Source organism: Delphinapterus leucas, chromosome 1, assembly GCF_059928025.1.
Source record: "Delphinapterus leucas isolate spDelLeu-1000000601 "Yukka" chromosome 1, BTC_Dleu_Yukka2, whole genome shotgun sequence".
In the NCBI taxonomy this organism is placed as follows: Eukaryota; Metazoa; Chordata; class Mammalia; order Artiodactyla; family Monodontidae; genus Delphinapterus; species Delphinapterus leucas.
This window is the reverse complement of record NC_143129.1, coordinates 113,961,295-113,976,554: the sequence shown is the minus strand read 5'-3', so window position 1 is coordinate 113,976,554 and position 15,260 is coordinate 113,961,295.

Here is a 15,260-nt window from a genome sequence, read left to right as displayed (position 1 = left end):
AAAAATATGTGTAGGATTTGACCTGCAGATAGAATTTTTAGAGAGCAACAAGAAGAAACCACTTGATTAGGGTGGTTCTAGATGATAAAGGAAATCTCACTTTCAGGTTTTTTTTTTTAACCCTCAGTCCTGAGTCCATTTTAAAATGTAAAATGTATATTTTACACTTTCGAGTATAAAAAAGCCTGAGTTTAAGCACTGGGTCTCTCTTCTTTTTTTCGTTTTAACAGAAAGCAAATAAAATATTTTGCTGATGATGGCGCTTTTTGTGTGTTTGCATGTTGGTACTTAAATGCAATATGTCTGGAAGACGTTGCTATTTCACACTACGCACACAAGAAAGAGTAAATTGTGGGTCCTGATTATCAACAGATAACAAGACATACTGTATATAAATAAATGCTCAGCATCAAAACCCATTATTGGATTAGCTATATAATCATGTCTCAGGCTGTAAGTCTGTGCTGACAAATGAACACTTTTCATTTGGCTCAAGGTCCTCATCAGCCACGGAACTAATTTTACATTCTCACCCATTAAGTGAATAAGATGTGGAAAAAGCTGTCTGCTTTTTGAAGTGTAAATTTGCTGCTACAGGCTGTGCAGACCAAAGCGCTTTTGAAGCAGGCAAATGAGATCATCTGTAGGGACATGTGAACCTCACAAAGTTTAGGTCATTTCTGTCGAAGGGACGAGGTGTGTGTGTGCCTGTTCACGTGATTTAGGTGGCCACGCCCATTGGGCTGTGTGCTTGTTCTGGGGTGTGGTGGTGGGTGAACACTTGGTATAAACCCAGGTGGGCGTTGGGTGCACCGTCTTCATCTTCTCCAGAAACCGAGGACCCATAGAATCTGTGTAGAGCCTGAGATGGAACAATCCGAGGTTGGCACATCAGACAGTCAGGATCCCCAGGCCTCTGCCACCCTTGAGAAGGGGCAACAAAGCCTCTGATCCTCCAGTTCTGAATGTCCTGTAGGAGTGGGCTGCGCCATGGAGATGCCAAGATAAGACGCTGGTACTGCTGGAGCCAGCTGGGGAGCAAAAGATGAGCCGGTAGGAGGAAACTCCCTACTTCAACCATTCTGAGCGATTTTAAATATGCTATATGCTGATGACTCCACATTTATATCTGTAGCACAGACTTCTTTGTACTCCACATTCTTATATGCAACTGCCTACTTGGTCTATCTACTTGGATGGTGCGTACATATCTTCAACTTAACATATCCAAAATAAAACTGTGGGGCTCTATCCCAAAATGTGTCTCTATTCCCCAATTCCTTCTCATCTCATAAATTTCATCACCATCTTTCTTCCTGCTCAAGCCGGAAACTTAAGACTTATCCCTGATTCACCCCTTTCCCTTCCAGTGAAATGCAATCTACCAGCAGTCATGCTGGTTTGATCAACAAAATACACCCTAAGTCTTCTTGGGCTCCTAGGTCAGGTAAACATCATCTCTCACATTGGCAACAATGACATCACCCTTTCAACTTGCCTGTCCACCTCTGCTCTAACCACCCCTTCTCCCCATTCATACTGAGCAGAGAGTAATCGTAAAATGTGGGTTACGAGTTGAATTGCGCTCCCACCCCAACAGTCATATGTTGAAGGCTTAACCCTCAGTACCTTGGAACGTGACCTGATTTGGAAACAGAGTAATTGCAGGTGTAATTACTTAAGATGAGGTCTTCCTGGAGTAGGGTCATTGCCTATCCAATATGATTGGTGCCCTTATAGAAAGAATGCCATGTGGAGACAAAGAGAAATATACAGAGGGAAGATGATGTGAAGACACAAGGGGAACACCATCTCTAAGGAATGCCAGAGATAGCCAGCAAGCCACCAGAAGCTAGGAAACAGATTTTCCCTCCCAGCCTTAGAAGGAACCAAGCCTATGGACACCTTGACCTCAGACATCTAGCCTCCAGAACTGTGAGACAATAAATTTCTGTCGTTGAAGTCACTCAGTCTGTGGTACTTTGTTATGACGGCCCTAGCAGATTAATGCAGTGTGCGACCATGTCCCTCTACTACTTAAAGCCCCAGATGGCTTCCCATTTTATTTAGATTCCAATTCCAATTCCTCATCATGACCTACAAAACTCTTCACGATCTGGCCCTCCACTCCTCCAGTCTCATCTCCCACCAATTTTTCCTCTATCATCTTGAGCCACACAGGCTGCTCTTCTATTCCTCAGTCAGGCCAAGCTCCTTCGTTTTTTGTGGCCATTGCACATTCTGTGCCTCTACTCTCTTTGCATGGCTAACTCCTTAACCTTCAGGTCTTATATGTCACCCCTCCCACCCCTGCTGTTATTCTCTGCCCTGGCCGTATTTTTCTTTTATAATTACTTATCATGACGTATACCTTTACTTTATGTCTTATATGTCACCCCTCCCACCCCTGCTGTTATTCTCTGCCCTGGCCGTATTTTTCTTTTATAATTACTTATCATGACGTATACCTTTACTTCATGTTCATATATATGTTCTTTTATAAATCTAGATTATAAAGTTCAGGAGGTCACATCAGTCTGGTTCATCAGTGCCTAACATAGTGCCTGGCACCCTCTGCGTGTTCAATGAATATTTGTTCAGTGAATGAGTGGATAGAAGTACTTAGAGAAGTACCTTCCCTTCAAGTCTTATGGTTGAAATGTGTTCCACATAAGCCTCTATCCTTTGGTTACTGCTTGGAAAAGGGTGATTCTTACATAAGAAACATCCACTCGTTTCTCTCTATGCTGGAAATGTTTAGATTACTTCATATCCTCAAGATTATCTGTCTAGAAGTAGAGGACCTGATCAAGAATTTAGGTGAAGGGATACTGCAGGAAAAATGGTCGGTGGGTCAGGTCTCTGCCCATTAATTGCATCATGAGGTTTGTGAATCCTTTCCCAGAAAGAGCATTGCCTTGGCAGGCCAAAGAGTACACTGCTGTATAGAAATACTCTGTGATCTCAGCTTTTGCCAAGTTGAAAAATAGGAAGTTGTGTGGGTGCATGTGGGGGAGATTGCTAGCTATCCACCAAAATCTGTTCTCTTTTCTTGCTGGGCACAAAATTAAATTATATTTCCCAGCCTCCCTTGCAGTTAGGTATGCTCATGTGACTGAGTTCTCTCCAATGATACGTGGGCAGAAATGACAGGTGCTATTTCCAGGCCCAGCCACCTAAAAACCTCCCTCGCACACTGTCTATGATCTTCCCTCTCTGGTTTGTGGAGCTGTCAATGTCCAGGGCAACTCCAGAAAACATGGTTAAAAAAGCAAAACCACCATCAGACTGGGTTTCTGGTGGCCACGTGGAGAAGGCTTTCACTACGGACCTGAACTAAGCAGGTAATCCTAGCAAGTAGTTTGTATGAAGTCACTGAAGTTTTGGGGCCTTTCTGTAACTGTAGGCTAGCCAACCCTAACAGTATCGTGCCACCTTCTTTGAGAAGCTGACACTTGTGAAAGGGGTGAAGCCAGCAATAATAATGTTGGCTAAAGGAGGAAGGAGGTGAATGAACCGTTAGACTCAAGCAGGAATTTCTTCTCTCTCACAAGGCAACAAAGTCATGGGAAAGAAATTTGGAAAGAAGCAAGATAAAAACTCATTCTTGAGACTGCCCTGGTGGTCCAGTGGCCAGGACTCCGTTCCACTGCAGGGGGCACCGGTTCCATCCCTGGTCAGGATCCCACGGCGCATGCGGGAACTAAGATCCCGCATGCCGTGCCCAAAAACAAACGAAAAAAACCCCTCTTTCTTCAAGCACTCTGTAAGCTGGGGGAGATCAAGGAAAAGACGGCATCTGTGGATCCCCTACAGAGTTGTCCCAACAGCTGTCGCTGCAGATCCATGGACGCTGTGCCACTCCAGGTTAGTCCCCTTTCTGGCCATGACCCCTCCTGAGGGCATGGTAAAGACTTTGAAACTAACAACAGAAAGACAAAGTTGAAACCTATGGCAGGAAGACAAAATATGTGAGGTAAGCACACAGGACCTGAAAGGGGAAGAAAGGGGCAAACAAACTCTGAAGGACATTCATTTGTTTGATTACCTTCTCAATGGTCATATCTGCGAGGAGGGTGGTGACTGTCTTATTGAACTCTCCCAGTCCAGTGCTTGGTAGATCTTATGTATTTAATGAATGTTTGAGAAACGAAGGCATAAACTATCTCATTTGAATCCCCCAAAACCTTATGAGGAGATAAGGCTTTATTGCAGACAGTGTTGTTTGCTTACCGGGGTCAAAACCATTCCTATTCCATTTTCTTCCTGCTGGTCCATGGAAGACTATACTTTCCAGTCCCCTTGCAGTTAAGTGGGGTCATTGGCTGGTTCTGGACAAAGAAGTGTGAGTGAAAGTGACACAGCTGGAAAGGTCTCTCCAGGTTTTCTGTGCTGCTGCAGCTGGTCCTAAGGCCCTGTGCTATGAACTCTCTGCCAGCCTGGCCTTCACTGACTTGCACTGGGCGTATCTTGTGAGCAAGAAATAAGGTTTTGTTGGGTTAAGCATCGTATGTCTTATACTCCAGCAGAACCTGGCCCGCCTACATGGGCCACCACTTATCTATCAGCAACCTCCCCCTTTTCTTTTTACATGGACGGAAGCTCAACATTTACCAGCACTTCTCCAGATGTCATATGCTCCAGGAAAGGCTGGCCCTCTTCTAGCGTCAGGGGTGGAATGGGGATGGTCCAAGCCGATCATGGTCATCTAGATCCCCTCAGCCAGTGATTACTTAAGGACTAGGCATGTAAGCCAAGTCCGGCCAGTGCGGTGTCTGGGGAATTCTGCTGGGGATTTTGGGGGCAAATTTTTCCTCAGTTATAGACCAGGAGACAAGAAAGCTTCCCTTTCATGCCTGGGAGCATTATTTTGGGAGGACGTGGATCTGCTATAACCATCTCATGGCCATAAGGGGAGATACCAACACATTGAAGATGGATGCCCGGAAAGAAGATGGATCCTCTTTGGATTATTTTTTGTTGAATATTCTGTTCCTTGTACCTCAAAGCATTCAAACAGATTATTTCCATTTTACTGAAGCTGAAAATGAAATTCAAAGAGTATAAATGATTCACCTAAAGTCTCTTGGCTTACAAGCAGAAGTCAGGTCTTCTAACTTTGAGTCTTCTCTTTACACTGTTCAGAGAATGGCAAATAGGCTTTCTCTCATTTGCCAACCCAGTTAATTGGGGATGGCTACTTGGAGAGCTGTGCTGAGAAGTTTTTAAGACCACATCTAGCAAGAAAAAGTGTTTCGGTTGATTAATAATTTCATGAGTAAAAGACAGGGAAGCAGCACACTCTTTTTTCCCCCATCATTGTAATATATCATGTTAATTCTGGATTAACTCTGTGGCAGGGGAGGAGTTGTGTATGAGTTATCAATCGCTGACTAACGAATTACCCCCAAATTTAGTAGCTTTAAAAAACCAAACATTTTCTATGAGATATGGGAAAATGGGTGCGGATTAGCTGAGTGCTGCTGTCTCAGAATTTCTCATGTGGATGCAATCAAGCTGTCGGCTGGGGCTGCAATCTAATCTACGGTCTTGGCTGGGGGAGGACCTGCTTCCAAGCTCACTCTTGTGGTTATTGGTAGGTTTAGGCTCCTCCTGGACCATAGGACCAAGGGCCTCAGTTTTTCACTGGCTATGTCTCAGGTCCCTGTTGCCTGGGTCTCATCATAGGGCAGGTCACCCCATGGTGGCTGGCTTTCCTTAGAGTCAAAGAGCAAGTGAGAGGGCATCCAAGAAAGAAGCCACAGACTTTTAGTAACCCATTCTTGGGAGTGACATCTCATTATCCATGCAGCAATGTATTCACTACAAGTGGACCAGTAAACTCAGCCCACACTCAAGGGAAGGGAATTACACAAAGGAATGGATATCAGGAGATGCGGGTTAGGAGGTAGTTATTTTAGAGGCTGCCTACCTACCACAAGGGATAAATTAAAAAAAAAAACACATGAAATTACTTTTTCTGTTACCATTTCTGTAATTGTTGTGGTTAACTACTTGGCCTCAAAAATTGTGGTTTTTCTTCTCAAGGTTCTAGTCTTTCTCTGTGGGTTCAAGCAATACCATGAAGCGTTATCCTATGTCCCCTTTCCATGTCAAGGGTTAAGCACATGATAATAATAATAATTTAGAAATAGCATTAATTATAATAATTAATAATATTAGAAAAGTCCCACAGTGCAGTGAATGGTGTTGGCGTTGGCCTTTCTCGTCTTATTCCTTCCCCAAAATCCGAGTCACATGACACATATGCCTGTTTGGCAACAGAGCACCACAAGTGCTCTCTGTCTGACTCTCTTGTCTCCTCCCCATGCGTGACCCAGGGCTGCCTTTAAATCCCGTCTGCTTCCGAGAACATGCCTTTGGTGGAGGGCACGTGGAAGGAGTACAGAAGGGAAGTCATTTGGTGGGGCAACGTCTGACATAGACACACATCTTAGTGAGAGAAAGAGACTATTTCAGGGATCCGGGGAAAAAGACAAGATTTGGAGGTAGGATGGGTTAATGTTTCAATGGAGCTGAACCGTCGTGGGGCTGTGACTAGTCTAGCAGGCTGGATGAGACCAGAGGATTAGAACTGGACTTTTAATAAAGGAAGCAGATTCAATTAATCATGACAAGGAAATGAGCGAGAAATGCTTTCACATTGTTATTTAATAAGAAAACTGTGTAATTAACTGATAAAAATAGTTTTTGCAAGAAGCAGGCAGTTAAATCGTTTGTAAAGTGAGCCAGGCCAAGTCCTCAACATCCCTGACTGTTAGCAATCAGAATGCTTTTCATATGGTGTCTTTCTTTGGAAACGCACAGCCATCTCGCCACAGACATTACCTCATTTGCTTCCCAGCCTAATGAATGCTTTATGGCTGAGAAATGGTGAAGGAAGCAAGTAAGATGGAAGCGAGGAAGAAACTGAGGCACGGGGCGGGGCGGGGAGGGGCGGGGGGAACCTGCGCCGTCCCCAGGAAGTTTCTGTAAGCAGTACTTAGCTTTAATCACTCCTAACCTCCTGCCTCTTAATTGTGTTTTGGACATTAGCTAATGAATTTAAATGAAACAATTGCTTGTCTCTTCCAAGAGCTGCATAGCGGAAGTTGGACTGTGTATTATGGCCGATATGATACTATTCTTCTGAATCGGCGGTGGGGCTGGAAAGAGATGCTGGCATTTGCCATCTGGTAAGCCTGTCTTTAATCCTCAGTAAAGTAATGGAACGGAGATAAAAAAAAAAAAAATGCGAAAGAATCAAGAGCATCATGCCACCATGAGCAAGCAGCTGTCTGGATTTTTAAAGAGAAAATTCCATGAGACAAATTTAATTGCATTTTTTAATAGAATTAAAAAAAAAAAAACCTCTACAACATTAGTGGGTGAAGGAAATGAAATGGATGCATTCAGAAATCTCACTTGAAAAATGAATTCAACTGAGCTGGTTGTGAGGCCTGTCTCAGGGATTGAAACCCAGCTGGAAGCCCACGGGAGCAGCCGGTGGGCAGCCGTGGTCTGGCTGGGGGACGGTGGCCAGTGGCGTGCTTCTGGCAGGCTCTGAGATGGGGCCGGTATCTACAGAGCATCATTATTAATGACTTGCAGGAGGTGACGAGCAGAACATTAATTAAATGTGCACATGTGGCCAAGTGGGAAATTGGCGGCGAAAACACCAGAGAGGCAGGCGCATAATGCCCAGGTACTTGTTTTTCAGCTTCTGTGATTTGGCCTGTGAGAAGTGGCTTGACTTTACTTCCCCTCCTCTCTCCCTGCTTTCTTGGGCTTGAACCAGATTTTTGCATGGTGTCACAGGGGGAGAAGCAGGGGAGGTGCCTCTAGAGCAGGCTCACAAATCCCCTTGCCAAACACCAGGGTGTGTACAAGCCTCACCTCTAGCCTGATGCTCTGGAAACGGAGGCCTACAAAAATTAATATTGATATTAGCAGAGTAATGAAGCAGCTGCAAAGCTGGTTCACAACTGTCTCGCCCCATTTCATGGCATGTTTACATCTGCAAAGGGGAGAACAAGCAGGAGATGCAGGGGTGGGGAGACGTCTCCTCTGAATCATCTTCAGGGCAGCCCATTGGTCCATCAGTTTTCCTATGGTCCATCAGTTTTCCTAGGAGAAGCCTGGGTGGTTTGACTTCTGAAGACATTCAGGCATCTGAAATGAGGTGGATTGCCCCAAATCCTAAAGAAAACCATGCCATTAAGTGAAGCTCAAGTATCACATAGTTTTCACATTCAATCAGCATTTAGTTCTCTTCTTAAGATATCATCCCTAATAATTCCACTGGCTTGGCTGGTAGCTTCATCACAACTGAGTCTTGGCACTGCCCCCATCGAAACTTACATTTATCTGAAAATGCCTCTGTTGCCAAGGTAGAAGGATGGCTCCAAGAGAATGCAAGCTTTCTGCTCTGCAATATCAAGTACTGTGTGTTCTGAGATGGTAGATTATCTTTTGTGTTTTATTTAATTTGGGAACCATTAGCCAAACTCTCTGTAGACAGGGAGAGTTTTGTATGGCGAAGGTGACACTGATCAACCCTGTGTCCTTCTGAGACTGTACTGTGGCCGGTGAATGCAGGCGTGTAAGTGCTTAAGAAGAGGGATGAAGACACCACAACCACTACCACCCAATGGCAATAGTGTGACCTCCAGTATTCACTGACTTCTGGTGGGCACTATCTAATCGAGTTCATACAACGATGCTATGGAGATAAGAATTCTTATTATCCCTATTTTAAAGTAAGAAAAATACATCAAGATTGGGATGAAAGCTTTGAGAGTGCAGAGTAAACTCCAGAGAGCAAAGCCTGTAGAAGGCAGAACTGACCCAAGTCTTAAGCCCATTGCTCCAGCCTTGGAACTGTCACCCAACATTGACCCAAGGTTACTTTGGCAGGGGGATTTGATGGCTGGAATAATGGGTCTGGAGTCCAAGGTCAAGAGAGTGGCCTATCGCCCTTTGATTATCTATTTAATATTTCCTTAGAGGAGAGGCTGAGATTTCCCTGAAGGATGGGCAGAGATGAAGGACCCCTGGTGGCAGCATCCTGCCTCTTTCCTACTCTCAGGAGGCATTCAGCTCTGGCCCCAGACTTGCATAATCTACCCAGGAAAGCGAAAGTTCTGCATTGGCTAGCCCCATGTTCCTGAGAAGGCAATTCAGTGACCCTCTGTGGTTACTTAAGCATACCCCTTTTTGAGTATCATTTCCCACTGCTGGGAGCTTATTGAGTCATTTGTTCCAATGATACATAGCATGCTACCTTAGAGGACTTCTGAGAAGTTAAATTATCATTACATGTCCAGAGATTCTTTTTTTTTAGATCCAAGTGTTATTTTAGAAACTTTTATAGATTGATGCCCCAAGCTGCTAACTTTCTGGGACAACCAGAGTCATCCATTGACCTCTGACTAGGATGGCAGGAAGCAGGCATTCTAGGATTGAACTGAGTGAACAAACAACGTAAGATCAGGGTAAAGAACCTCTCAATGGTGACAAAGGCACTTTTGACCTTAAAGCTGTAACTGGATGTTTTAGGTACCATATTACAGGGACATCATCAGATTTTTTCCCCAAGTCCCCAGGTATAGACTGTATTGTGCAGTGATAGACCCATCCCAGATGTCCTTTAAAAGTGACTTTGCCCTCTGACTTCAAGGAGGAATTTAATTTCCCACCTTTGTATCTGGCTGGCCTCATGACTTACTTGTAACCAATAGGATACAGTGGAAGTGATACCATGTGACTGTCAACAGTCAGTCAGAGAAAGCCTGAAGCTTCTCTAAGGCCTTTTCCTGAAGTTGCTGAAGGCCAGCTTCGCATAAGGAGGGCTCTTAGAGAGATCTCTCCTTGCTGCTCGTTGGCAGTGTCTCCCTTTCTTATTCTTTGGGCCCCATATCTAAGCCATTCTTTTTCCATTCCCCCACGTCTATATTTTTGCATCTATCCCCTCCTCCTATTCATCCCCCTGAATTCTCTTACTCTTGTGCACTCCCCTTCCATGTGGGGAGTAGGAAAGGTAAAAGGAAAGGGGCTCATGTGCAGGGTGATTTCCCTGTGGGCAGGGGGAGGGTGTGCTGGAAGCTTTACGTACATGGTTACATTTTCTCTCCTGACCAGACTTGGAGCTAAGTGAGATTATTTTCATGTTTTTCAGATGAGGGGACTGAGGCTCAAAAGAGTGGAGTAACTTGCTGAAGTTCACCCGGCAGGTAAGCGTTGGACCTGAGCATGTTCATAGAACTGTCTAATTCAAGAAACCATTCTTTCTCCATTGGTGGCCTGACTTAGGGGGGAAACCTTAACAATTTATGGTCTACAATCATGTTTCAGTTAGCTGCCTAGCAAACCACAGTGTGTTCTCCTTCCACAGTAAGGGTTTGATCACTTCAGCAAATCCTTTGGTGTCTTTGTAAGGTCCAGAGTTAAAATAGCAAACAACAGAGAGCAAAATTCCCAGGTTTTGTTATTAACATAAATCTGAACCTTGTGGTGTCTTGGCACTAAAGTGTCTGCTGATCACAATGGGCAAGTCTACAAGTGCTTTCTTTCTTTCCACCTGAGAGGAAAAGAGTATCATAAGCTTAAAATATATAGTATCAGAATGGCAGTACCCATCAGATAGATTTAGGTGTCCAATAAATATTTGTTGAAGAATAAATGATTAGTATTAAAATTCTCACTTTTGTGTTTTTTTAGCATATCCAGTGTTTTAGTTTTGACAGCACATCCCACCGTGTGTGTGTGTGTGCAGGGGGATGAGGACATGGAAGTTGGGGGTAGATGTGTTTGTCCAGAATAGTGTAAAAGGTCGTACAACCCCATGTGTGAAAATTATGGTAGCATTCTGGACCTCATTTTGCTCTTTTGCAAAGTGAAAATGAGATGACCTCTTGGCCCCTTCCGTTCTATGTATGACCATCTTGATTCTTAACATTGAGACCTTGATGCATTTTTATCAAATGTTCAATCTGGGAAACTAGTAACAAGAATGCTGAGTTTAATCATACCGTAGGGATTTTTAATCCAAACATTATTTATTCAGTACTAATCAGAAATACAATGAAAGGATTTAAAAAAATAAAAATCAAACTGAGAAACTGTCAGCCTACAAAACAAGCGCTTTTCCTCTTTAGCTCTCACAGACTCATTCTAACATCTGGGGGATTTACAGGTGTTAAAAATGACCCTGAAAGGAGTCTATTTATTTCCTGGGGTGATGGGAATATATTGATAATTACACTGGGGAAATTAGTTTTTTTTAAATAAAACAATTAAAAGAGCTTAGTGTTTAAATGAAGGAGGATGTAATTTTCCTTTATTTTATCTACCACTAAATGGATGTTACAAGCTGTTAGATGAGTTTGGTTTAGTCAAGGCTGATTTTCAAATAGAATCCATATTCATGTGAATCATCAGAGAAGAGGGTGTTAGACCTCCGTGCCAGTGCACACACACACACACATACACTTAGGGGTTTGTTTCTTTAAAAAGTATGAAAACACAAACACTGACAACAAATGACAGCATGGGGGATCAGGGGAACACAGGAAGCTAAAGGAGCAAGCCCCGCTTCCTGCTAAGAGGCTATTCTAGACTTAGTGGGAATATTATATAATGCGTCCTCTTTTTATTAGTTGTAAGTGCATGACTGTAATTTGTGAACATCAATATGTGACATCTGCCGCCTGCCGATGCAGGGGACACGGGTTCGTGCCCCGGTCTGGGAGGGTCCCACATGCCGCGGAGCGGCTGGGCCCGTGAGCCATGGCCGCTGGGCCTGTGCATCCGGAGCCTGCGCTCCGCGGCGGGAGAGGCCACGGCGGTGAGAGGCCCGCGAACCGCAAAAAAAAAAAAGTGACATTTGGACATATCCAAACTGATTTGAGCATCATAGTCAGAGATATGCTGGAGGCCCTCACGTGGCTCTTGATGGTCCCCACCTCTCCCCAACCCCGCGCTCAGTGATGTCACTTTGGTGGTTCAAAAGCGGCCATGGTGGGAGAATTGACACCACGGAAGTCAGCAAATGCTACAAATCAGACTCCTGCTACCCAGCCCCCTCCATCTGGTTATAATTTGACTATAATGAGTGGTGTATATTTATCAACACACCACTGGTCATAGTTAAATAAAACTTACAACAAAATTAATGAGACATGCGACTTTTATTACTGTTTGCGATGATAATTAAACATAAACGATCCATATACATCCATATACATAACCAGCTGCCATTTACTGAGCGCCGCTCTGTGTCAGGCCTGTGCCTTTTATAGATTGTCTCTAGTCTCCAGAGGATCCCTGTCAGGCAGGTGTTCCCGTCTCCATTAGACAGGTGAAGAATCTGAGTTTCAAACTGAGGCTTACGCAATTGCCTCTGGTCGCACAGCTGGTTAATTGCTCGATCAGGATTCGAACCCACACTCCCTGCCTTCAGTGAGTGAGCACAAGCGTTGTTGAGACCAGCGTGTGAGGCCGCAGAGAGCGCATGATGCTGAGGGAAGCAAAAGTACTCTGAAGGCTCTTGTAAGGCTCCAGGGTCCCGAAGTTCAGAGGCTGAACCGTCAAATACCTCACTTCTGCAGCAGGGCCTGCCCATGGCTCAGGAGCGATGGATAAGAAGACTCCGGTGGTCCAAGAGGCCCAGGTTCCCAGCTACTGGGAGTGAGCCTTCACGAGTCTCCATAGAGCCTAACTCCAGCGAGGGCTTTTCTTGCCCTGGCCTTGATGTCCTTGTCACCAAGGTTTTCCTGCAGACCTCCTATCACTGATTTTTCTTCCCCTTGAGCATTTCTCCTCTCTCTCTCTTCCTCTCCTTCCTTGTCTAGCATCCATGCAGCTCAAGTGTTCATCTACCTGTTCAATCCCTGCCTGCTTTCCCTCCCTATGACTTAACTTCGTCTTTGCTCCCAACAGCATTTCAGAACACGACTTCTTCCCATTTTTGGACCAATCCCAGCATAACAGGGCAGATAAAATTTTATTATTCTAGTAAGTTGGCAACAGACGTTCTTTGAAGGCAGAAGCATCTTTGGCTCAAGAGATGTCCTGATGCGTGATAGGGGAGCGGTGTCTTCCCCCCACAGGCACCAAGGGGAAGGGAAGCTGCTCTGCGTGGTAAGTGGAGAAGAGTTTGGAGCTGGGGGGGTGGAATGTAGGAGTTGGGTGTGGAAAAGCAGAGGTGGGAGGAGGGAGAAAGATCGTAAACTTGCCTGGGATGTCTTGGTAAAGTTTATAAACTTGTGAAACAGTTGGGTGATGGAGTTTTACATTTTGATTATGGAAAATGAAGAAGGCAAAGGATTCCATCCCAGGGTTGGTGTGTGTGGGACGGGGACAGCTAGTTAAGAAGTTGGAGCCAAAGACCTTGAGGAGGGGTCCCTGGAATGAGCAGAAATTTGGAGCAGAGGTTTGGGTTTCTAAAGGCCACAGAATGGGTAAGTTGGGTTGTGGACAGTTTTCTTCATACCTCCAAAGATCTGGGGAGCCTCTGGCTGGCATGTGGGTTACCCTAGCTTCCAATATAGCTCATGGCTTCTCCAAACTAACCCTGCCTGTTGTCTTGACTGACATCAAATATTTTCTTCTCCCATCTCCTCATTTTTTTTTCCTTGGGTCACATGCAGACTTAGGGGATCCAGCTGGTAGTATGGGGGTGCTGAGTTACTGGGGGCAAGGAGATTAGGAAAGAAGGAGCACCAAGAGGTGGAAGGGAGGTGGGATCCAAGAAAAGAGGGCAATCATTAAAGAAAAAAGAAGTTCCATTTCATAAACTTCCCTCTGCCAAACGGAATAAAGCAAAACAAATACACACCCCAAGCCAAAACTGACACAAACATAGAAACCTTATACTCTCCTCCCCCCACAAAAGCCACATCACCACAACAAGAAAGCCCCACCTTCTAGATGGCGGTAAAGTGAGGTGGGAACAGGCAAAAACAGTACAGCCTTGGTGACCTGGCTGCCTGGGGTACAAACGGTAATCTAAGAAGGAGCGCTGGGCCAACAGAAGGTGGCCACGGGGATAGTTCATGCTTTACTCGGTTATTCTCAGGAATATGCCAGTGAGAACTGACGTCTTAAATTCTGTTCCTGAGTGTGAAGTTGGAACTGGAAGGCCCTTTAAAATGAACGTTTGTGGGGACTTCCCTGGTGGCGCAGTGGTTGAGCGTCTGCCTGCCGATGCAGGGCACACGGGGTCGTGCCCCGGTCCGGGAAGATCCCACATGCTGCTGAGCGGCTGGGCCCGTGAGCCATGGCCGCTGAGCCTGCGCGTCTGGAGCCTGTGCCCCGCGGTGGGAGGGGCCACAACAGTGAGAGGCCCAAATACGGCAAAAAAAAAAAAAAAAAAAAAAAGGGCCTTTGTGAGTGCTGTGAAGAGATGGTAAAGGTGTGAGTGCTGTGGAGAAATGGTAAACGTGTGGGAATCCTGCCCATGGCTGCCATCACGAAGAAGGAACTGGAGAAGGTCACCTTTCAAGTCCTGGCTGATGATTTTTGAAGTGGGTAGCTGGTTTTAAAAATGGATTCTATGAATGGTTGGGATGTAAGTAAAACACCTCAGGTTCTTCAACTAGCTTATTGTGAATAGAAGCACCGTAGTCCTATTTTTTTTGAGTTGCCTTAGTCACTGAAGGTGATCTCCTAAGATCCAGAAAATAGCTACCAACTGTCAGAATGTGGGTGCCATAGCCTTTGGTCAGAAAAATAACCCAAAATAGTAGGAAAACATTTCAACGTTCACCAAAAAGGAAAACAAAGACATTCAGATAAATTACTCAGACTTTAAAAACACATCACCGTTCCTCACTTGGTTTTGGTATAATAATAGATATTCTAGCAAAGGTCATTCTCAAGGGCACAATTGTATAAAATTGCCTTATGAATGGAAAGATTGGAATTTAGGCAGCTGACCCTGGGGATGGTGTTTATGATCAAATCCAAGAGAGTGCTCTATGTCTGCTATGTTCCAGTGGCCGCCACCCTGCCGGGCATCTCTGTTTGCCAGGTGTATACAACAAGATCTAAATCAATGAAAACATAGCCATGTCTTTACCATGTCTGTGAGTTAGAAAGAAGAATATTTACACTGACTAAGAATAAATTTTAGAGAAATTCAAAGAGGTTTATTGGGATCCCATTTACTAGCTGTGAAATTGGTGTTGTGAAAGCCTCTACCTCACAGGGTCGTTGGGAGAATCAAAATGTGATCAGGTTCATAAAACTTTAGCCCAGAG